Below are 24,366 nucleotides of genomic sequence, written 5' to 3'. Positions count from 1 at the left end.
GGCCCCGGCCTTGCGCTTAGAACTTCTAGGCAGGGTTCTTCCTCTAACCCACGTCCTCTGTGTTCCCTTTTACTCCTATGTTCCGTACTTGTCTTTCTTTCTTATGGAAGCTCAGGCTTCAGTTCAATGTCTTTCTCCTTCTTTCCTTTCCCATGCCAGCAGCCCCAGGTCACTGAGATCTGCTGCAGCACCTCCTTCCTCTATCCCTCTCTTAGGGATCTTCTCTCCTCACTCCTCTCTGAGTGACTCTCCTGACCGACTCCTGAAATTCTAAACCTTCCTCCTCTTTTATGTATTCTAAACTCCACCCGCCTCCCAGCACGTTTCGTGTTTCCAAGCAGGGAACCACCAAAGGTGCTCTGCTACTCTCTAAGCAAGGAGCTGTAATGTGGCTTTGCTACACTACTTTGTGGTGAGGGGTGCAGGTGTTGGAGCGTGGTTAGGAGTTCCCACCTTACCTGGATGGTGGGGCACCACATCTCAGGAGGAGGTGCAGTACCTCTGTGGCGACTGAAGCCTCAGGGGTGCCACGTTTCCCCCCGTTAAACACAGCACATCCGCGGGCTGCAAGTCAAACAGAGTTAACAATATAGGAACATACAAAACTTTGGTAATGCTGAATAAAAATTTCTTATACTAAACTTCCTAATATAGGAGGCACGGTTTCTTGAACGTTACAAACAAATTAACTGTCTAAACCTTTTAAATTATGCTACCTAATGTAAAGTGCTACAGGAGCAAACTCAATATCAATTCACATTTTCTAGCAACACATCTCTTTCCATTATCTTTCACATTTTCTACTTTTCACTGTTTCTTCTAGACTTAGGATGACAACCGGAGATACCTGGTTCGTCACCTGTAATTTTCAATTCTGCATTCACATTCTCAACATCTTTATTCGAAAACTCTGTAAAACATTCACTATGTCTCTTTCTCAATATACTTCTATAAAATCTGTCATTAATACTTTCATTATACACTATTACATTCTAGCTTCTTATTCAGAGAATAATATTAAGCATTATTATCAAGTGTAAAGATAGACACTGGTCCGACCATCGCGTCTGGAAATGTCCCTATGTCGAGGTAGATCATCTTTCAAAAAGAGAGTCCTACGTAAAACCAAGAGAGAGCACCTAAAGAGGTGCAAACTATATACAATAACAGTTCTGGACCATTCAACGTTCATGATCTCCACAGTTCAGGTGTAAAGGATGCCAACAAAACTGGGCGACTCTGGGAAAATAAACTAGGACATGATAAACAAAAATAGAAAACTGGTGCAAAAAATAGAAAACAATGGCACAACTGTGCAAATACCCTCCTGGGTAATGAGATTTACTTTAAAGGAAGCATCTTGACTAATTGTTGTTGTTGTTCCCTCCTGGTGTTCTGGAAGCTGATGATTGGGAACTGCTACCAGATGAAAGAAACGCATTGGCAGTCCTCAGGTACTCTTCCTCCAGTGGGGTAAAGCTTGCGGCTTTCCGTACTTTTGGCTGTGGGACTGGTACGGCTCCAGCTTGGCACATGGGGGCAGTGGGCGGTTTCTGCCTGTAGGTCTTGATGAGATCCTCCGGGACTCGCCAAATGTTCATAGCATACCAGCCTCTCAGACCTTCGTGTCTGGTGAAGGTCACAGGATCTCCCGGGCTCAGGTTTCTGCCAGGGTGTCCTTTTCTCAAGTGGGGTTCTACATCTCTCCAGTTGAAAAACAGATCGGAGATTCGGCTAGGGTCATGAATAAAGCCGAACCCCCTCTCATGATTCACATTCAGGACGTGGCCCCAACCTGCCGCATCTCTGGGACCGTAGCGACCGGCTCTGACCTACAGGGGTGGGATTCAGCGGGTTCTCCCCGGTTCGGTGGAACCGGTTGTTAAAAAAGCAGCCGGTTCCCCGAACCGGGGAGATTCACAGCCGCGATCCGGTAATTTGATGTTCCTGCAGCAGCCGACAAGGAGCAGGAGCAGAGGAGGACTCTTGCTCTGCTTCCTAGTCCCGCCCGCCGCGCCGGATACCGCGCACTGATACGTGCAGCCGGCCAGCCGCAGGGACTGAGCACACCCCGCCGGACCCCAGCGGCCCCCCGCGCACTGATACTAACCAGGACGAACCGCGCGCCGCTACCCAGTGTGAGCTGCGCGTGGTCTGCGGCCTGCCTTCCTAGTCACCCCGGGCCCGGCCTGCCATCTTCATCATCCTGGACTGGTCACACCGATGCTGCTGTGTCAGGTCAGTATGTGCTGCTGCTGCCTAATGGGGACCTGCTGTGCTGCATATTGGGGACCTGTCCTGCCTAATGGGGACCTGTCCTGCCTAATGGGGACCTGTCCTGCCTAATGGGGACATGTGCTGCATATTGGGGACGTGTGCTGCCTAATGGGGACATGTGCTGCCTAATGGGGATGTGTGCTGCCTAATGGGGACATGTGCTGCATATTGGGGACGTGTGCTGCATATTGGGGATGTGTGCTGCCTAATGGGGACGTGTGCTGCCTAATGGGGACATGTGCTGCATATTGGGGACGTGTGCTGCCTAATGGGGACGTGTGCTGTCTAATGGGGACATGTGCTGCATATTGGGGACGTGTCCTGCATATTGGGGACCTGTGCTGCCTAATGGGGACGTGTGCTGCCTAATGGGGACGTGTGATGCCTAATGGGGACATGTGCTGCATATTGGGGACGTGTGATGCTTAATGGGGACGTGTCCTGCATATTGGGGACCTGTGCTGCCTAATGGGGACGTGTGCTGTATATTGGGGATGTGTGCTGCCTAATGGGGACATGTGCTGCCTAATAGGGACATGTGCTGCCTAATGGGGACGTGTGCTGCATATTGGGGACGTGTGCTGCATATTGGGGACCTTTGCTGCCTTATGGGGATGTGTGCTGCATATTGGGGACCAGTGCTGCATACTGGGGACCTGTGCTGTCTAATGGGGACCTGTGCTGCCTATTGGGGATGTGTGCTGCCTAATGGGGACCTGTGCTGCATATTGGGGATGTGTGCTGCATATTGGGGACCTGTGCTGCCTAATGGGGATGTGTGCTGCCTATTGGGGACGTGTGCTGCCTAATGGGGACGTGTGCTGCCTAATGGGGACGTGTGCTGCATATTGGGGACATGTGCTGCATATTGGGGACCTGTGCTGCCTAATGGGGATGTGTGCTGCATATTGGGGACCTGTGCTGCCTAATGGGGACCTGTGCTGCATACTGGGGACCTGTGCTTTCTAATGGGGACCTATGCTGCCTATTGGGGACCTGTGCTGCCTATTGGGGACGTGTGCTGCATATTGGTGACCTGTGCTGCCTAATGGTGACCTGTGCTGCCTATTGGTGACCTGTGCTGCCTATTGGTGACCTGTGCTGCCTATTGGTGACCTGTGCTGCCTATTGGGGACCTGTGCTGCCTATTGGGGACCTGTGCTGCCTATAGGGAACAATGCTGCCTATTGGGGACCTGTGCTGCCTTTTGGGGACATGTGCTGCCTAATGGGGATGTGTGCTGCCTAATGGGGACATGTGCTGCATGTTGGGGACGTGTGCTGCATATTGGGGATGTGTGCTGCCTAATGGGGACATGTGCTGCCTAATGGGGACATGTGCTGCATATTGGGGATGTGTGCTGCCTAATGGGGACGTGTGCTGCCTAATGGGGACATGTGCTGCATATTGGGGACGTGTGCTGCCTAATGGGGACGTGTGCTGCCTAATGGGGACATGTGCTGCATATTGGGGACGTGTCCTGCATATTGGGGACCTGTGCTGCCTAATGGGGACGTGTGATGCCTAATTGGGACATGTGCTGCATATTGGGGACGTGTGATGCTTAATGGGGACGTGTCCTGCATATTGGGGACCTGTGCTGCCTAATGGGGACGTGTGCTGTATATTGGGGATGTGTGCTGCCTAATGGGGACATGTGCTGCCTAATGGGGACATGTGCTGCCTAATGGGGACGTGTGCTGCATATTGGGGACGTGTGCTGCATATTGGGGACCTGTGCCACCTTATGGGGATGTGTGCTGCATATTGGGGACCTGTGCTGCATACTGGGGACCTGTGCTGTCTAATGGGGACCTGTGCTGCCTATTGGGGATGTGTGCTGCCTAATGGGGACCTGTGCTGCATATTGGGGACCTGTGCTGCCTAATGGGGACGTGTGCTGCCTATTGGGGACGTGTGCTGCCTAATGGGGACGTGTGCTGCCTAATGGGGACGTGTGCTGCCTAATGGGGACGTGTGCTGCATATTGGGGACCTGTGCTGCCTAATGGGGATGTGTGCTGCATATTGGGGACCTGTGCTGCCTAATGGGGACCTGTGCTGCATACTGGGGACCTGTGCTGTCTAATGGGGACCTATGCTGCCTATTGGGGATGTGTGCTGCCTAATGGGGATGTGTGCTGCATATTGGGGATGTGTGCTGCATATTGGGGATGTGTGCTGCATATTGGGGACCTGTGCTGCCTAATGGGGACGTGTGCTGCATATTGGTGACCTGTGCTGCCTATTGGGGACGTGTGCTGCCTAATGGTGACCTGTGCTGCCTATTGGGGACCTGTGCTGCCTATAGGGAACAGTGCTGCCTTTTGGGGACCTGTGCTGCCTTTTGGGGACCTGTGCTGCCTATAGGGAACAATGCTGCCTATTGGGGACCTGTGCCTGCCTATTGGGGACCTGTGCCTGCCTATTTGGGAACAATGCTGCCTATTAGGGACCTATGCTGTCTATTAGGGACCTGTGCTGCCTATTGGGGACCTGTGCTGCCTTTTTGGGACCTGTGCACTGTTCTGATCTCATTCCAATTTATTATTTTTTTTTTAACTGTTTGACTGCGCCCCTACTTGTATATGTTTGAGGAAAAGGTGCGTGTAAATGGGTGTGGCTTAAAAATGGGTGTGGCTTCAAAATGGGTGTGGCTTTCCTACACACAAACACAGAACCTGTTGTTAAAAATTTGAATCCCACCACTGCTGACCTATTCCTTCCGGTCCAAATCTGGACCTAGTACCACTAGCCGGCACTGCTCCCTCTCCCAGTGTTCAGCTGCCAGTTGCCGGATGGTAGCTTGACAACTAGCCCAGTTCTCATCATCCTCCCGTTCCTCCCGGTACCGATCCAGGTTGGTTTTGTACTGCGGTGCCACCGTCAGGGGTTCCGGTGTTTCCACCCGGGGACAGGTATCCCGGTCCCAGACCAGATCTAGCACGACCTGGCCAGTCGCTGCGACCGTGGTACACCCCAGGGCCTTCCCAGGTGTAGGGGCATCAGACGTACCTGGAGCCTCCTGGTGGTGTGGTCTCTGCTGTGGTGCAGGCATAGTGGCGGTGGGCACTGTCCGGTGGGACACCGGGGACGGCGGTGGAACTAATGGCGGCTCCGAGTTCGCAGGGGTCTCTGGTTGGACCTGCGCGGCCGCACCAGGTCCGGGCAGGAGCTCCTCTTCTTTCGCTTCAGCTCCCGGGACCTCATACAATTCCTCCAGTGGTGGCGGCAGAGAAGGGACTCTGGATGCTGTCAGTGGTGTGGCAGCGGCTGCATACTCCATGGCATTTGCCTGGGGAAGCTCCGGTATTGCAGCGACGGGTACCGGTGACGGCGGTACTGCTGGCGTAGGCCCTTCCTGGGCGTGCTGCCAGTTCAGCCTCCACAAGGCCTCCTGCCTCAGCTGCAAACGTTGGGTCAGCCAGGCAACCTCTTCCTCTAGCTGCTGGCGATTCAATCTAGAAGCAGGGTCCGAGCCTCCAGCCAGGGTGCCGGGAGATCCATCTCAGCTTCCCCACGCTCCGCAGGCCTCCTCCCCTCCTCTTCCATCATGGCGTTGTTAGGGTCGGCGGAACGCACCAGATATAAATAATAGGAGGTGCGTTCGCCGCCCGGGGTCCACCGTGCGGTAGGTGACAAGACCGCTGCTGAGTAATGGCGGATGCACCGAAAGGTGAGGTACTGCGCTCGGGTTAACGTCACCCGAACGCTAAGTACGGCTCTGTTCACACACAGAGTCGCTAAAACAACAGAGTTGTATGAGGACGCTGGCCCTGTTTACTTCACAGGATACCCAGCGAATGACGCTGCAACCGCAGACGCCAAGAACGCTGCAACCGCAGCGCGGCAATAACTATCGCTGCTGAGCGACGGTGCCGGAACGACTGAGCACCGTCGGACGCTAGTGTGTCGTGCAGGAGGCACAGTGGCGTGTAGCTGGCCACAACCTGGAGCTGACTACCCAACAATCTGTCACCATTCGTAATAACCGAGGGAAGGGGTTTCAAATGAGTCAGTCACCAGTCCATGCATCCATCACCATACACACACAGCATAATATGCTACACTAGCGCATGGCCGAGCCGCCATGCGGGCTTTTTATAGCCATGCGCTTCCGGGACCTTCCAGTACTATAGGAAGGACCAATCAGATCTGACATAGGACCTGCACATGTGACCCCTGCTCTCCACTGAGAGGACAAGTTGTGGGCATGCCTAGTAGCACGGCATGAGGACTTAGCCTCGGGAGCAGTTCCCTGCAAAGCAGGTTGCGTCACCATTGCTGCACCAGAGGCTCACAGAACGAGTCAGAGGGAGATGCCTGGCCAGCCGAGATTGCTGAGCACAAGTCCGAGCGGTTGGAGAGGAATGGGAGACCGCAGGATGTCTGGCTCTGGATTCCCGCTGTGCAGTGCCAGGAATCCGACGCCTAACAGGCGTTCTGGAGTTCTTCTTCTTCCTGTCTCGGCGGCTTTCCCGCCGCTGGCCTCCGCTCCTCCTTCCGGGGGTTTGCGTCTTCTTCCAACTCCTCCATACCAAGCCAGTATACGAACCCCTCGGGGGGGTGGGCCAGGTTGCTTTCGCATAGAATTTCAGACAGGGGAGGCCCAGGACAGTCCATGCTCTTTTCTTGGGACCGCCCATATTATCACGCCCTTCTTCTCTAGGCTGTCGGCCATTTTTAATATTCATTTCACAGTCCATTAAATTGGGTCTTCGTCACATTCTCACAGGTTTTAAGTCCAACAAATCTTAGGCACACAGAACCCGATGGCATCGGGTCTCGTCATCCTGTTCGTGATGCCAGAATGGAGTGCCCCACCAGGCCCGTTGCTCTCAATGGGAGTTGTCACGGAAGCTGTGACCCGGTCCGTGGCCCTGGGGCTCCGTGGCAAAAAGGGGGTGAATGAACAATGAAATAAAGTTTATGAATAATTCGTGACGCCACCTGTGGTGTTCGGAAAGTGAAGTGTTAGGCCGATGCTGCATGCAGATTCTCTGGGACTGGTGGTGGGTTGCAGCCAAGATGGTGAAGCTCCCCACAGGTGGAGCTGTGTTCCTAGGGCAGTGTAGATGTAGCAATGGAGGAGAGGCACAGGCGGTGTAGAGGCTGGTGCCCAGATGTAGTAGTGCGGGGTGTAGTGGTGCGGGAATAAGTGGAGGACACCAGGGCATGTAGTTCCAAAGCTTTACTCACAGTCTGCAGTTCACACAGATGCCTGCCTCCGTGCTGTGTCCTCTGGGTCCTGGGCTCCGTCAACCTCCAGGCAAGATAGGATGCTCCCTTCCAACAGTCCGCCAACATGCACCTTTCTGAACGTCTCCTCTATAGCGCCTTTAAGTGAAGTACTCCTAGTACTGAGTTACACTGGAGTGCCTCCTGACAGATATTCCCAAGAACTCTACTTGTACAGCAGACAGCTGTAGCCTGCTTCGGGGACTCCTTACTCCTGAGTCCCGGCTCACTATCCAAGTTGCTGTTGTGCCCCAAGTCTTAGATGGGAGTAGTGCATTTACAGCCCACTACTCCACCGGTGTCTGCTGCAGAACCATTAGTGTCCATACAACCTCGGGGACCGGGCCCCGGCCTTGCGCTTAGAACTTGTAGGCAGGGTTCTTCCTCTAACCCACGTCCTCTGTGTTCCTTTTTACTCCTATGTTCCGTACTTGTCTTTCTTTCTTATGGAAGCTCAGGCTTCAGTTCAATGTCTTTCTCCTTCTTTCCTTTCCCGTGCCAGCAGCCCCAGGTCACTGAGATCTGCTGCAGCACCTCCTTCCTCCATCCCTCTCTTAGGGATTTTCTCTCCTCACTCCTCTCTGAGTGACTCTCCTGACCGACTTCTGAAATTCTAAACCTTCCCCTCTTTTATGTATTCTAAACTCCACCCATCTCCCAGCACGTTTTGTGTTTCCAAGCAGGGAACCACCAAAGGTGCTCTGCTACTCTCTAAGCAAGGAGCTGTAATGTGACTTTGCTACACTACTTTGTGGTGAGGGGTGCAGGTGTTGGAGCGTGGTTAGGAGTTCCCACCTTACCTGGATGGTGGGGCACCACACCTCAGGAGGATGTGCAGTACCTCTGTGGCGACTGAAGCCTCAGGGGCGCCACACTGTGCTGCTTTAGGGCTGATCTCCATCAACTGGTGTAGCAGAGTTGAGGTGGGTACTGTGTTGTTTTAGGCCTGGTCTTCTTTAACTGGTGTAGCAGAGTTGAGTTGAGCTGCTGTGCTGCTTTATTTTCCAGTCACATTGCTTCTTTTCCCTCTACACGCAAATTCCCGCTCAGAGTTCCCTGTACGGGCCACCAATGTTACGTGCACGCCACTAGGTTCAGATAGGGGTGGAACGGGTCTCATGAATTTTTTGCAACTCTAGGGCAACCATTACTCAGGGTGACCATGTACTGCAGCTTCCTCAGGCACAAGATGGATATACAGGCATAGTTGATGGTTTCATGGGACAAAACCAGCACTAACGTCATTTTATTTTTCTGTTTCACTGACAGAACTGAGATGGGTGATGTTGTGGCGCCGTATGTCTTTACCACCACAAAAGGGTTAAATATGTAGTGTTTTGCATGTGTTTTGTAAGCAATGGGAGTTATGCTTTCTCTGCTAAAGACCACAACACACACAATTTACCTCACTCTCTTACTTGTCTGAAGCTTAGAGCTTTGCAGATATACCCTAACTGGGAGGGGGAGGAGTCGAGTGGTTGTTTTCAGTGAAGAAGAAGGTGGAGGAAGATGAAGAATGCTCCTGGAAGCCATGATATGTGCTCCCTCCAGGAGTAAAGCTAAGAAGAATCAGGGAGTCAGCCCCTAGGCCAACCATGCTTTCAGAGCAGAGTGGTAAGCTGAGAGACTGTGTGGGTTTATACAACCAACAGCAGAGTGTTTTCCCTGGGAAGACTGCAGCAAACTAGGATCAGTAAAGAATTGTGCAAGAAGAAACTGGAGCTTCACACAGGATCCGAGCTACAAGTTGCCAGAGGAGGAAAACACAGTGAGTTGAGTTGAGTGAAACGGGTCGTTCAAATTCAAAAGTCGCTGACTTTCGCTAAAGTCGGGTTTCGCCGAGCAAAACCCGACCATAGCGTGAGGTCGGCCATGTGGTCGCCGACCCGAGCGCCAAAGTCGCATTTCCAATAATGCTTTCAGGCATCTTTCCTCTGCCAATGAGCAAGGAAGCACACTGTGGGCAACGCGATGACATGGGTAGCGGCCACCACCATCTTAGAGAAGGGCATTTCAGTGATTGGCTTGCTTTGTGTGGCGTCACAGTGGCTATAAAAGCCCTTAACCCTGACCGACATTTTACTTCTGCCGATCTTAGCAAAGGGAGAGGTTGTTGGCTGCCGCTGCTTCTTAATAGGGAGAGTGTTAGGCAGATAAGAAAACAGATAGGCAGGGAAGAAAAAAGAATCTGTGCTTCTGCTGATAGCAATTGTGCTGTACAGTTAGTGTGCAGTGACAGGGGAGGATTTTTTGGTGTGCAGCAGCGCTGGTTATTAGGCTGCCTTATAAGGTTACCTGATAGCTGCATTGCTGTGTGCACACTGCTGTGCAGACTGCTTTTTACACAGCACTCCTACTTTTATTCTTTTTTTCTGAACAGTTACCGAGAGTTCATTTTTTCCCACACCGTATTGGGGTTTTACGCTCCTCACACTGTGTATCACGGACAAATACATGCTATCTGTGCGTGACTGCTGAAAAACTAGAAGGAGAGCTACATTTTTCCATACATACACCGTATAGAGCTGTTCACTTCTGATACAGTACCGTATATCTGCTGTTTGGATTACGGTCAAATACATACTGAGACAGCGTCTGTTTGTGACTCCGTAAAAAAAAAGAGTTCAATTTTTCCATACATACACCGTATAGAGCTGTCTGCTTCTGATACAGTACCGTATATCTGCTGTTTGGATTATGGTCAAATATATACTGAGACAGCTTCTGTGTGTGACTCCATAAAAAAAGAGAGTTACATTTTTCCATACATACACCGTATAGAGCTGTCCGCTTCTGATACAGTACCGTATATCTGCTGTTTGGATTATGGTCAAATATATACTGAGACAGCTTGTGTGTGTGACTCCATAAAAAAAGAGAGTTACATTTTTCCATACATACACCGTATAGAGCTGTCCGCTTCTGATACAGTACCGTATATCTGCTGTTTGGATTATGGTCAAATCCATACTGAGGAAGTGTGTGTGTGTGTGACTCCGGAAATAAATATACATAGATTTACATTTTTCCATACAACATATAGAGCTGTCAGCTTCTGATACCGTACCATATATCTGCTGTTTGGATTACGGTCAAATACATACTGGGACAGCGTCTGTGACTAAGGAAATATCTACGTAGATTTAAATTTTTCACTACACCTCAAACAGCTGCACGATATACTACCATATATCTGCTGTTTGGATTACGGTCAAATACATACTGGGACAGCGTCTGTGACTAAGGAAATATCTACGTAGATTAAAATTTTTCACTACACCTCAAACAGCTGCACGATATACTACCATATATCTGCTGGTTGGATTATGGTCAAATACATACTGGGAGAGCGTGTGGGTGTGAGTAAGGGAATATATAAAAGGAGATTTTAAATTTCCCCTACTCTTTATACAGCTGTCCGCTTCTGATACTGTACCGTATATCTGCTGGTTGGATTACGGTCAAATACATACTGGTAGAGCATGTGGGTGTGAGTAAGTGAATATATAAAAGGAGATTTAAAATTTCCCCTACACTTTATACAGCTGTCTGCGTCTGATACAGTACCGCATATCTGCTGGTTGGATTACGGTCAAATACATACTGGGAGAGCGTCTGGGTGTGAGTAAAGGAATATATAAAAGGAGATTTTAAATTTCCCCTACACTTTATACCGCTGTCTGCTTCTGATACAGTACCGTATATCTGCTGGTTGGATTATGGTCAAATACATATTGGTAGAGCGTGTGGGTGTGAGTAAGGGAATATATAAAAGGAGATTTTAAATTTTCCCTATTCTATTTACAGCTGTCCGCTTCTGATACAGTACCGTATATCTGCTGGTTGGATTACGGTGAAATACATACTTGGAGAGTGTCTGGGTGTGAGTAAGAGAATATATAAAAGGAGATTTAAAATTTCCCCTACACTTTATACAGCTGTCCGCTTCTGATACAGTACCGTATATCGGCTGGTTGGATTACGGTGAAATACAAACTGGGAGAGCGTCTGGGTGTGAGTAAGGGAATATATAAAAGGAGATTTTAAATTTCCCCTACACTTTATACAACTGTCCGCGTCTGATACAGTACCGTATATCTGCTGGTTGGATTACGGTCAAATACATACTGGGGGAGCGTCTGGGTGTGAGTAAGGGAATATATAAAAGGACATTTTAAATTACCCCTACACTTTATACAGCTGTCCGCATCTGATACAATACCGTATATCTGCTGGCTGGATTACGGTGAAATACATACTGGGAGAGCGTCTGGGTGTGAGTAAGAGAATATATAAAAGGAGATTTAAAATTTCCCCTACACTTTATACAGCTGTCCGCTTCTGATACAGTACCATATATCTGCTGGTTGGATTACGGTGAAATACATACTTGGAGAGCGTCTGGGTGTGAGTAAGAGAATATATACAGTAAAAGGAGATTTATAATTTCCCCTACACTTTATACAGCTGTCCGCTTCTGACACAGTACCGTATATCTGCTGGTTGGATTACGGTGAAATACATACTGGGAGAGCGTCTGGGTGTGAGTAAGAGAATATATAAAAGGAGATTTTAAATTTCCCCTACACTTTATACAGCTGTCCGCGTCTGATACAGTACCGCATATCTGCTGGTTGGATTATGGTCAAATACATACTGGGAGAGCGTGTGGGTGTGAGTAAGAGAATATATAAAAGGAGATTTTAAATTTCCACTACACTTTATACGGCTGTCTGCTTCTGATACAGTACCGTATATCTGCTGGTTGGATTATGGTCAAATACATAGTGGTACAGCGTGTGGGTGTGAGTAAGGGAATATATAAAAGGAGATTTTAAATTTCCCCTACACTTTATACAGCTGTCTGCTTCTGATACAGTACCGTATATCTGCTGGTTGGATTACGGTCAAATACATACTGGTACAGCGTGTGGGTGTGAGTAAGGGAATAGATAAAAGGAGATTTTAAATTTCCCCTACACTTTATACAGCTGTCCGCTTCTGATACAGTACCGTATATCTGCTGGTTGAATTACGGTCAAATACATACTGAGAGAGCGTCTGGGTGTGAGTAAGGGAATATATAAAAGGAGATTTTAAATTTCCCCTACACTTTATACAGCTGTCTGTGTCTGATACAGTACCGTATATCTGCTGGTTGGATTATGGTCAAATACATACTGGGAGAGAATCTGGGTGTGAGTAAGGGAATATATAAAAGGAGATTTTAAATTTCCCCTACACTTTATACAGCTGTCCACTTCTGATACAGTAACGTGTATCTGCTGGTTGGATTACGGTGAAATACATACTGGGAGAGCGTCTGGGTGTGAGTAAGGGAATATATAAAAGGAGATTTAAAATTTCCCCTACACTTTATACAGCTGTCCGCTTCTGATACAGTACCGTACATCTGCTGATTGGATTACGGTCAAATACGTACAGGGGGAGCGTCTGGGTGTGAGAAAGGGAATATATAAAAGGAGATTTAAAATTTCCCCTACACTTTATACAGCTGTTCGCTTCTGATACTGTACCATATATCTGCTGGTTGGATTACGGTAAAATACATACTGGGAGAGCGTGTGGGTGTGAGTAAGGGAATATATAAAAGGAGATTTTAAATTTCCCCTACAGTTTATACAGCTGTCCGCTTCTGACACAGTACCATATATTGGCTGGTTGGATTACGGTCAAATACATACTGGGAAAGTGTCTGTGAATAAGGAAATATATACGGAGATTTAAAATTTTCACTACACCTTATACAGCTGTACGCTTCTCATATAGTACCGTAAATCTGCTGGTATTTTTGGTACATTTTCCCAAACATGAGGAAGTATGGTGCAAGAGGCCGCAGATGTGGGTGGGGGGGCAGCTGGTACTGATGGTGGTGGTGGTACATCTGCTGGTTATGTCAAAAACACAATAGCAGCTAAGGAAGGAGATGTTGACCCAGCGTCATCGTCTGGCTCAAGAAGGCCTGTAAGGTTCCCTTTTCTGTGAGTAGGTAAACCGCTTTTAAAGCCGAAGCATCAGGAACAGGTTTTGGCTTACATTGCAGAAACAGCCTTCAGCTCTATCGCCTCCTCTTCTGAAGTTTCAAAAACTGAAAGCACTGAGTCGTCAGTGCAGGCTTCTGGTCATGAACAACACCTTTCCTTGTGTCCTTCACCCCCACCAAAAGTGCAGAAGGCCACACTTCAGATTACTCCATGGCGCTCTTTTCACATACCATGCCTGGGGTATCAAGTCAAATCCTGAATTCCCCAGTCCAAGATGAATCTGACATGGAGTGCACTGATGCACAGCCACTGCTAGATGATTCTGCTGGTACATTGACCCACAGCACTACATTGCCCTCGAAGTCTACTGAGCCAGAATCTGACCCTGATGAAACTCAGGTGCCCCTTCCCGCATACTATACCACCTTACACGGTGACAGAGGAAGGTGCAGATGAAATTGAAGAGGAGGTGATGGATGACCCAGTTGTTGACCCGGATTGGCATCCATTGGGGGAAGAGGGTGCCACTGGCAATAGGTCAGAAGAGGAGAAGGATCCTCAGCAGGCATCGTAATCGCAGCAGCAGTTATCTGGCAGGCCTGTAGCTGTCCAAAGACGTGGTAAAAAAATCAAAAAGAGCTGCAGAACAGCTTGGCTAGACGGTCAAATTAGCACAGCGGGCAAGCCCTGAAAATTTATACCATAGTAGAAAGAGTGCAGTGTGGCACTTTTTCGACCAAAATCCTATTGATGAGGCAAAGGTTATCTGTAAGAAGTGTGGAAGGACCTTTAGCCGAGGGAAAAATCTCAGAAATTTGAATACCAGTTGCATGCTTAGACATTTAACCACCATGCACTTGCAAGCGTGGATGGACTACAAAACCTCAGGTAGCACATGTGCACCTGCTCTGACTGAAGGTAGCCAGCAATGCTCCATCGCTTCCCCCACTGAAATGTTGAGGTATCGTCACAAGGCCAAAGCAGTCAGGGAAGCAGTATGTTTTTGCAACGAAAGACTGAATCTAGGCCATCATCACCACCACCATCACCAACCCAACCCTGTCAGTCCGTCAGGTCCACTGCTAGTTCCCCCATATGCAGCTCTCAAGTCCAGCTCACCCTACCAGACATTCTGAGTAGGACAAGAAAGTACTCATCCTCTCATCCGCGTACACTGGCTTTGAACGCCTACATTCCCAAACTGATCTCATAAGAGATGATGCTCTACCGTTTGGTTGAAAGCAAAGCGTTCCGAGAGCTCATGGCCTATGCTTGCTGTCCCACGCTATGACCTACCCAGTCGGCACTTCTTTTCTAGAAAAGCCATCCCTGCCCTCCACCGGCATGTGAAAGACCGCATTGTCCATGCACTCAAACAATCAGTGAGTGGAAAGGTGCACCTCACAACAGATGCATGGGCCAGTAGGCATGGCCAGGGCCGTTACGTGTCCATCACTGCGCACTGGGTTAATGTGGTGTATGCAGGGTCCACAGGGGACAGCGATGGTGGGACAGTGCTGACCTGCCCACGGTATAGGAAACAGTTGGCTGTAGGCGTTCGACCCTCCTCCTCCAGAAGCGAAAGCTCGTCGACAGAGCGCAGTCGCACGAGCACTCTATCCTCAGCTGCCAGTGTTGCACATGAGGTGTCCCAGTATCGAACAGCTAGTGGTAAGCGTCAGCAGGCTGTTTTAAAGATGATGTCTTTGGGCGACAACAGAAACACCGCGGAGGTACTGGCCAGCTACTTGCAGCGAGAAACTGAGTCATGGCTGGGCAGTCTAGATGTTGAGCCAGGCAAGGTAGTCAGTGATAATGGCCGTAATTTTGTGGCAGCCATAGCCCTTGCAAAACTCAGACACATACCTTGCCTGGCTCACACCTTGAACCTGGTGGTGCAGTGCTTCTTAGATAATTATACGGAGTTAACAGGCCTGCTCCGTAAGGTGCGAAGACTGTGCTCGCACATCCGTCGCTCGCCTGTAGACTCCAGTCGCATTCAGAGGCTGCAGCGATCGCTCCACCTCCCCAAGCACCGCCTAATCATAGACGTTGCAACAAGGTGGAACTCCACCATGCACATGGTTGAGAGGCTGTGTGAACAGAGGCAGGCTGTAATGCATTTCTGGGAGGGTACACGGGCAGGCAGTTTGAGGGCAACATGGAGTTGTCGGGTGTGCAGTGGTCAAAGCTGAAAGACCTCTGTAAAGTCCTTCAGTATTTTGAGGAATGCACACGGCTGGTAAGCGCAGACGACACCATCATAAGCATGAGCATACCACTTATGCGTCTGCTCATGCAAACTTTGACGCACATTAAGGATCAGGCATCTGCAGCGGAGGAGGAACAGGAGGAGGAGGAGGAGGGAAACCTTGCTGACAGTCATCCATTGTCTGCTCCGGGAACTGTCCTGGATGAGGTGGAGGAAGAAGAGGAAGAGGAGGATGAGGGGGATGATTATTTTGGGGAGGAGGATGCTTCTCGGGGGGCAAGAGAAAATGTTGGCTTGCCAAGGTCAGGTACAGGGTTTGTGCATGACTGGAGGGATGTGGATTTGTCAGAAAGTGCTCCTCCACCCACCACTGTCAGTGCATCATTGACAACTGGAACATTGGCCCACATGTGTGATTATCTCTTGCGGATCCTAAAAAGGGACCCCCGCATTGTCAAAATTATGAAGGATGACGACTACTGGTTGACCAGCATCCTCAATCCACGCTATAAAGGCAAATTGCAGAACATCATGCCACAGGAGAACCTAGAGCTAATATTGGCAAACAAACAAGCAAGTCTGGTAAACCGTTTGTTAGAGGCATTCCCAGCACACAGCAGTGGGGCAGGTTCTACAACTAGCCATACTGGGCTACATGCAAGAGGTGTTCGTGGGGCACACAGCCGAATTGGCGTTGGAGACAGGGGTTTCATGACCAGGTTGTGGACTGATTCCTCGATGACCGCTAACACGACTGTTAATACTGAATCAATTTCAACAGACAGGAGACAGCAGTTGTCAACTATGGTTCAAAATTACCTCCCCTCCCCTATCGATGTTCTCCCTCACAGTTCATTCCCCTTTGACTACTGGGCCTCTAAACTGGACAACTGGCCTGAATTGGCACAATATGCCTTACAGGAGCTCGCTTGCCCTGCTGGTAGTGTGCTATCAGAAAGAGTCTTCATTGCTGCTGGATCAATCCTGACAGAAAGAAGGACCCGACTGTCAACCCAAAATGTTGGTGATCTCACCTTCATTAAAATGAACCATGCCTGGGTTTCAAAGGATTTTGTACCACCTTCCCCTGATGACACATAGGTTGACAGCAAAATGGCTCGCTTTGTCCTCCTCTTCCTCCGACTTCTGCAATTCCTCCATTTACAGCTGCTGAACGTCCAGCCTACACCTCAACATATGCCAGTTTTTCCACCTCCCTAACTGGCCTGTACCCCCCAGGGCCGGCATCAGCACCTGGCGGACCCGGGCAAGTGCTGGGGCCCTGAGCAGGTGGTGGGCCACTCGTGGACAGCAGCACTGGCACAGGACCCCTCACAGTACGCAAAAGTCTCTGATGGTGGGGTGGCCCACTCGCCATCACAGACACCGTCTAACTATGAGGGGCCCTGTGCCACTGCCGTCGCCCACGAATGGGCCACCCCTGCTTGCTCAGGGCACCAGCACTTGTAATACTTACCTTTCCCTGCTCCACCGCTGTGACCTCTTCCGCATTTCCTGACAGTGACATTCAGATCAGAGAGCGCGATGACGTCACATCTGTACGCCATCTGCCTGAACAGTCCAAGTGCAGAGAGCTGGAATATGGCGACGCTGAGGAGTCTAGAGTCGAGCAGTGCCCAGCGAGGAGAGGTGTTTAATTTTTTTAATGTTTGGAGCAATATATGTGGAGCATTATACACTGGAGAATTATATATGGGGCCCATCATACACTTGAGCATCATAGATAGGGCCCATTATACACTGGAGCATCATATGGGGCCCATTATATATGGAGCATTATATGGGCCCATCATACATTGGAGCATTGTAAATGGGGCCCATCATACACTGGAGCATTATCCATGGGGCCCATCATATACCTTCACATTATAAATGGGGCCCATTATATATAGAGCATTATACACTGTTTGCATAATTATTTTTTTATATCAGGTAATTTTTTATTAAACATTTTCAAAAATTGAAAAAACAGATAGTCATATACAGGATATTTCACAAATAGTGTATTACATAAACACAATAGAACCCTACAAAAATCGCTCCCAACTCACCCCCCACCCTCACCCAAAAAAAACCTCTTGTCTCTCTGAATTTGGTCTCTCACAGCTACAATTTTTGGGTTATATCCTCCTCAACACTCTAATCCATGTTAATCTCGGAGGCGCCAACCCGGATGTGTCCAACCAAGGTGCCCACATATCTTCCCATTTCTTAGTTGTTCTACTTGTTTTGATACACATATTTTTCCATGTCTATATTATTATTAACTGCATCGGTAACTTACGTGATTGTGGGTACAGAAGATCCCTTCCAGTGAGCCGCCACTCTTTTACAAGCTTGATATAATATTCGTGAGACTGCCAGCTGGTGCTCCTCTGAAAGCAGCAAAGTCTCCACCCACCCCAGAAGAGACATTTTGGGGTCCAGTACCATTTGACATTGATAGACAGTATTAAGTAAATCATTCACACCTCCCCAAAACCTACATAACCGAGGACAGTTCCAGGTCATGTGTATCAGATCCGCATTGGGCATTCCACATTTCCAACAATCTGCCTCTCTAGCATAGCCCATTTTCAACAGTCGTACAGGGGTTCGATAAACTCGATGAAGCAAATAAAGATGCGACACTCTGTACGCCTCACTAACCGAGACTTTCGTGACTTCCTGCAATGCATCCTCCCATCCATCATCTGTTAAATCACCTACATCAACTTACCACTTATTCTTCAGCGTCTCCAAACTTGCCACTCTCTTTTCCAACATGGTTGCATATCATGGATATAATACCTCTTGATCCTCCTCCCATCACTACTCTATTCAACAGAGGAGTTTTAGCTGGATTACCTAGTGTAGCGAGTTGCTGTTGTGCTTCACAAGCATGTCTCAGCTGGAGATATAGAAAAAATCTTTTATTAGAGATGGAAAATGTCTGTTTGAGATCCTCAAAATATCGAAACTCACCTTCAGAATAAAGCTGTGATACTAGTTTAAGCTCTCTCCTCTCCCATAGCGCAAAACCCTCTAATTTATTTAGCTCTGTACATGTCAAGTTTCTCCAGATCAGGGAATGCACCGTGACTCCCTGTATACCCAATATTTCTTTGGCCATGTTCCATGTCTTATCCATGCACTTCATTATCGGACTATTGATAGCTTGACCCTGACGGAACCGCCCTGAGTCTAGTGCCTGCACCAGTAAGTCCTTTAGCACTACGCATGTAAGCATACATCCCGAGGAACTTCGCATGAAGGAATCCTCCTCCCCCCATCCTCTGAAATGCTGCAACTGCGCTGCAAGATAATACAGAAACGGGTCAGGAACCGCTAATCCCTCCCAGTTCTTTAGATGTACACAAAACCTCCAACTGAATTCTAGGAACACTCCTCTTCCAGATAAGCTCTCTAAATATTCTGTTTATCGGATAAAAGATTCGACCAGGAATCCAAATGGGCGCATTGTGGAGGACATTCAAAGCTTGTGGCATGAGAACCATTTTTACCAGGTTTGCCCTTACCACCATACTCAGTGGTAACTTGCACCAGTCCTTTATTTTTGGATGAAATGTAGCAAGTAGCGGGGTAATATTTAAACGCTCAAAATCTTGTATATTATACCCAATATGAATTACCAAGTATTTAAACTCTTTGACTACATTTAATCGTCTGGCCAATTCCAAGAAGTTCTCGGGAGCATCTCCCACCCGCATTATTGAAGATTTCTCCCAGTTAAAACATAAACCAGAGATCACTGCGAAGGATCCAAAGACTTCCATTGCCACCCTCAGAGAAGACGGCCACTCTCCCAAAAACAAGAGCATGTCATCAGCATGCAAGGCTATTTTTTCTTGCAAAGACTCATACCCAAACCCCTTAATTTCAGGTGTCGCCCAAATTACTACTGCCAAGGGCTCAATTGCCAGATCAAACAGTAAGGGAGACAGGGGGCACCCCTGTTTGGTCCCTCTGTGTGAGTTAATTGTATTTGAGATCTCCCCATTAATTCTACTTTTGGCCTCTGGACTCGAATACAGCAGCTGTATCCAGGCAATAAAATTTTTATGGGAACCCATCTTGGCTAATATAGCCCACAGATATGGCCATTCGACGCTGTCAAATGCTTTAGCAGCATCCAAAGATGCAACATCCCTAGGTTCCTTTCCGTTTGATGGGATCTGTAAATTTAGATACAACCGCCGGATATTAATTGCAGTTGATTTCTCTTGCATAAAACCAGTTTGATCTGGATGAATAATACTAGATATTACTCTAGACAGCCGCATCACCAGAATCTTTGCAAAAATCTTAACATCAACGTTCAAAAGGGAGATAAGCCTGTATGACTCTGGAAGACAAGGATCCTTATCAGCCTTGGGGTTCACCACTATGATTGCTTCATTCAAGGACCAGGGCAAGTGCCCATCTTCTCTGGCCGCCTCAAACACCTTCAACAGTAGTGGAAGCATTATATTTGGGTACTGGTTATATACCTCCACATGCAGCCCATCAGACCCCGGTGTCTTATTCCCTGCCATAGAATCTAGAGCCTCCTCTAATTCCTCCAGACTAATTGGTGCCTCCAGGCCAACAGCTTCCGATTCCGACAGAGTAGGCAGACCAGCAGTCCCCAAAAAGCTACTGAGCAACTCGTCAGAGAACCCGCCCTGCGAATTATATAATGTCTCAAAAAACTCGCTAGAATTGCCCCAGAAGATCTTTCAAGTTCCCCATTTTTGTTTTTTACCTCCGCTACCATTGCAGGGCCAGATTGAGTCTTGATCAGGGTAGCTAGTAGATGTCCAGTTCCCTCCCCCTCCCTGAAATAGACCTGCCGCCGGAAGTATCGTTTATCTGCAGCTTTTGAAAGTTTATGTTGGGCTGATCGTTTTTCCGCATCTTTTAATGTGTTAAAATGTATATCCGACTGAGTTTTCAAATATTGCAATTGTGCAGAGATAGCTTCCTTCTGTAAAAGTTCCTCATTTTCTCTAGACTTAGTTCTAACTCTATTCACTTCCGAGATCAACATTCCTCATTCAGATAAGCTTTAGACGCATCCTACATTCTTTCCCTGGGGGCTGTACCCTCATTAATAGCAAAAAATTATTTTATCAAGTCAGGGATCCTAGCATCTGCTTGAATAATAGGTAACCAGAATGCGTTAACGACCATGGTGCCCGTTCCCCTCCCCCGCCATTTTCCCAATTAAATGTCGCCATAACAGGGGAGTGATCTGACAAGGCCCTAGGTTGATACTTGTTTGCATAATTATTATTAGGCAAGTTGTATTTGAGAGGATTCTTTTTATTATTGAACAACAACTATGTTCTCAATCAACCGAAAAGACTCATAAATATCAAAGCTTAATATTTTTGGAAGTTGGAGTGGTGTTTTTTTAGATTTGGCTATCTTAGGAGGATATCTGTTTGTGCAAGTAACTATTACTGTGCAGAATTATTAGGTAACTTAATAAAAAACAAATATATACCCATCTCACTTGTTTATTTTCACCAGGTAAACCAATAGAGCAACACAAAATGTAGAAGTAAACATTTCTGACATTCAAAACCAAAAAAAAAAAAAAAAGGGGACCAACAGAGCCACCTTTCTTTACGATGACACTCAAAAGCCTTCCATCCATACATTCTGTCAGTTGCTTGATCTGTTTACGATCAACATTGCGTGCAGCAGCCACCACAGCCTCCCTGACACTGTCCCCAGAGGTGTAATGTTTTGACTCCATGTAGATCTCACATTTTATGAGGGACCACAGGTTCACTATGGGGTTCAGATCAGGTGAACAAGGGGGCCATGTCATTATTTTTCCTTCTTTTAGACCTTTACTGGGCAGCCACGCAGTGGAGTATTTGGATGCATGTGATGGAGCATTGGCCTGCATGAAAATCATGTTTTCTTGAACGATACCGACTTCTTCCTGTACCACTGGTTGAAGAAGGTGTCTTCCAGAAACTGGCAGTAGGTCTGGGAGTTGAGCTTTACTCCATCCTCAAGTTCATCTTTGATGATACCAGCCCATACCAGTACCCCACCTCCTCCTTGCTGGCGTCTGAGTCAGAGTGGAGCGCTCTGGCCTTTACTGATACAGCCTCGGGTCCATCCATCTGGCCCATCAAGAGTCACTCTCAGTTCATCAGTTCATAAAACCTTAAAAAAATCAGTCTTAAGATATTTCTTGGCCCAGTTTTGACATTTTATCTTATGTTTCTTGTTCAAAGGTGGTCATTTTTCAGCCTTCCTTACATTGGCCATGTCCCTGAGTATGGCACACCTTGTGCTTTTTGATACTCCAGTAACGTTGCAGCTCTGAAATATGGCAAAACTGGTGGCAAATGGCATCTTGGCAGCTTCACGCTTGATTTTCCTCAATTCATGGGCAGTTATTTTGAGCCTTTTTTTATCAACACGCTTCTTGCGACTCTGTTGGCTATTTGCCATGAAACGCTTGATTGTTTAGTGATCAGTCACGCTTCAAAAGTTTGGCAATTTAAAGACTGCTGCATCCCTTTGCAAGACATCTCAAAATTTTTGACTTTTCAGAGTCCGTCAAATCTCTCTTCTGACCCATTTTGCCAAAGGAAAGGAAGTTACTTAATAATTAAGCACACCTTATATAGGGTGTTGATGTCATTAGACCACACCCCTCCTCATTACAGAGATGCAACTTACCTGATTTACATAATTTGCAGTTGGCTTTCAAGCCTATACAGCTTGGAGTAGGTCAACATGTATGCAAAGGATGATGTGATCAAAATATTCATTTGCCTTATAATATTGCACACAGTGTATAGGCCCATCATACACTGGAGGATCATCCATGGGGCCCATCATATACTGCAGCATCATATGGGGTCCATTATATATGGAGCATAATATAGGCCCATCATACAATGGAGCATCATCCATGGGGCCCATCATATACTGGAGCATCCTATGGGGACCACGAGATACTGTAGCATTATGTGCAGCTCATCAAATACTGTATGGAACATTATATGGGACCAATTATTTTGTATAGAGCAATATATGGAGCTCATTATTATGTATGGCACACTATGTGGTGGCCATAATACTGTATGGAGGAATATACTGTCCGGTTTTTGCGCTATTGTAGAATTTAAAATAGATATCAGTCATGTAATGTAAGAAGTAAAGTATTTGTCATTGCACTATACCAATATTTCTCTGCCGTATCGGAGCATCATGAATTGTGTTATGTGTTAAAGGGGCCCACTGACACTCTTTCACCTGGGGCACACAAAAACCTGGAGCCAGCCCTACCCCTCCCCACAACCTTAGCTAAATAACTCCCAGTTTTCAGTGCGTAACTATTATTTTTTAGTAAATTAAGGTTGACAAGCTTAAGTAATAAGAATTGATGTCGTTGGCATTGAAATGTGCACTGTAGGTGTGTTTACTGTCCTCCACTCCCTGACGACTTTGCTTCCCCATTGACTTGCATTGGGTTTCGTGTTTCAGTTGGACGTCCGACTTTTCACGATAGCTGGCCGATTTCGTTCGACTCAACTTCTGAGAAAGTCGGGTTTCATGAAACCCGACTCGACCTTAAAAAGGCAAAGTCGCTCATCTCTAACGGTGAGTAGTGCTATACTGGAAGTTCCAAACTCTGGGAAGCCTTGGTCCCAGAAGGGATTAGAATAGCAGGAAGCTTACACCGAGTCACAGCAGAGAGAAGGATAACTCCCATTCTGCAAAGCAGACTGTAACCTGGTGAGAGTTGTAATATCTCCTATGAACTGCACCTGAACTACAGTAAATGATAAAGTGACTTTCCTTGTCTCCTGCCTTATTACTCCATGCCTTCTGCTTCCATCACAATCTCTGGGGGTCAGCCCTGGTTGGAGAGGGTTAAACATCTGCACTGCCATCACCATCTACTCCCCCAGTGATCATGTGCAGTGCTGGCTATACTACAGTCGAACACTCCAACTGGCATCACGAATCACTACATAAACTTTATCCCTAATCAATACTCCCCTTTTACATGACCGCCTGGGGCCACGGACCGGATTACTGTCCAGCCTGGGGTGATCTGAATTTGGCATCATGGAGTATCCCTTTATGTGTATTGGCAGTTTGAGATCAGTTGCCTAAAGTAACATTTTTAAAACAGCACTTATTCAAATCTGTAAAATTTGGTTTACTGCCCGTTTTGGTGCCCAGAATCTCTTGGCCAGGATTGAACTGATTCTAATGCGGGGTATCTTCTTCTATATGACTGCAGTGATGCAAAATGATTTTTAACCTTTAAAAACAACATTTTTGAAATCAATGAAAATTGTTCATTTACCTACAAGTTACTTATTTAAATACTTGAAAATTGAATGTCTGCCCACTTTGATGTCAGATTTAATGCCCAAAACCCATTGTGCCGACACGGAGTGAACTCATTATGAAATGAGGTATCCCATTTTGTCTGCCTGCTGTGAGTATTGCAGCCCAAAGTCATTTAACCTTTTTAAAACATCAGTTACTTTTTAGAATCTGTGAACATTGGCTGTGCACCCACATTGATGCTAGCTTTAATGTCCAGAACACATTTGGGCAGCTTGGAGCGATCTTATTCTGATGTGGA

The sequence above is a fragment of the Dendrobates tinctorius genome, unplaced genomic scaffold (genome assembly GCF_039654945.1).
Source record: "Dendrobates tinctorius isolate UK_male_01 unplaced genomic scaffold, ASM3965494v1 ptg000046l, whole genome shotgun sequence".
NCBI lineage: Eukaryota > Metazoa > Chordata > Amphibia > Anura > Dendrobatidae > Dendrobates > Dendrobates tinctorius.
Note: the sequence above shows the minus strand (reverse complement) of the source record.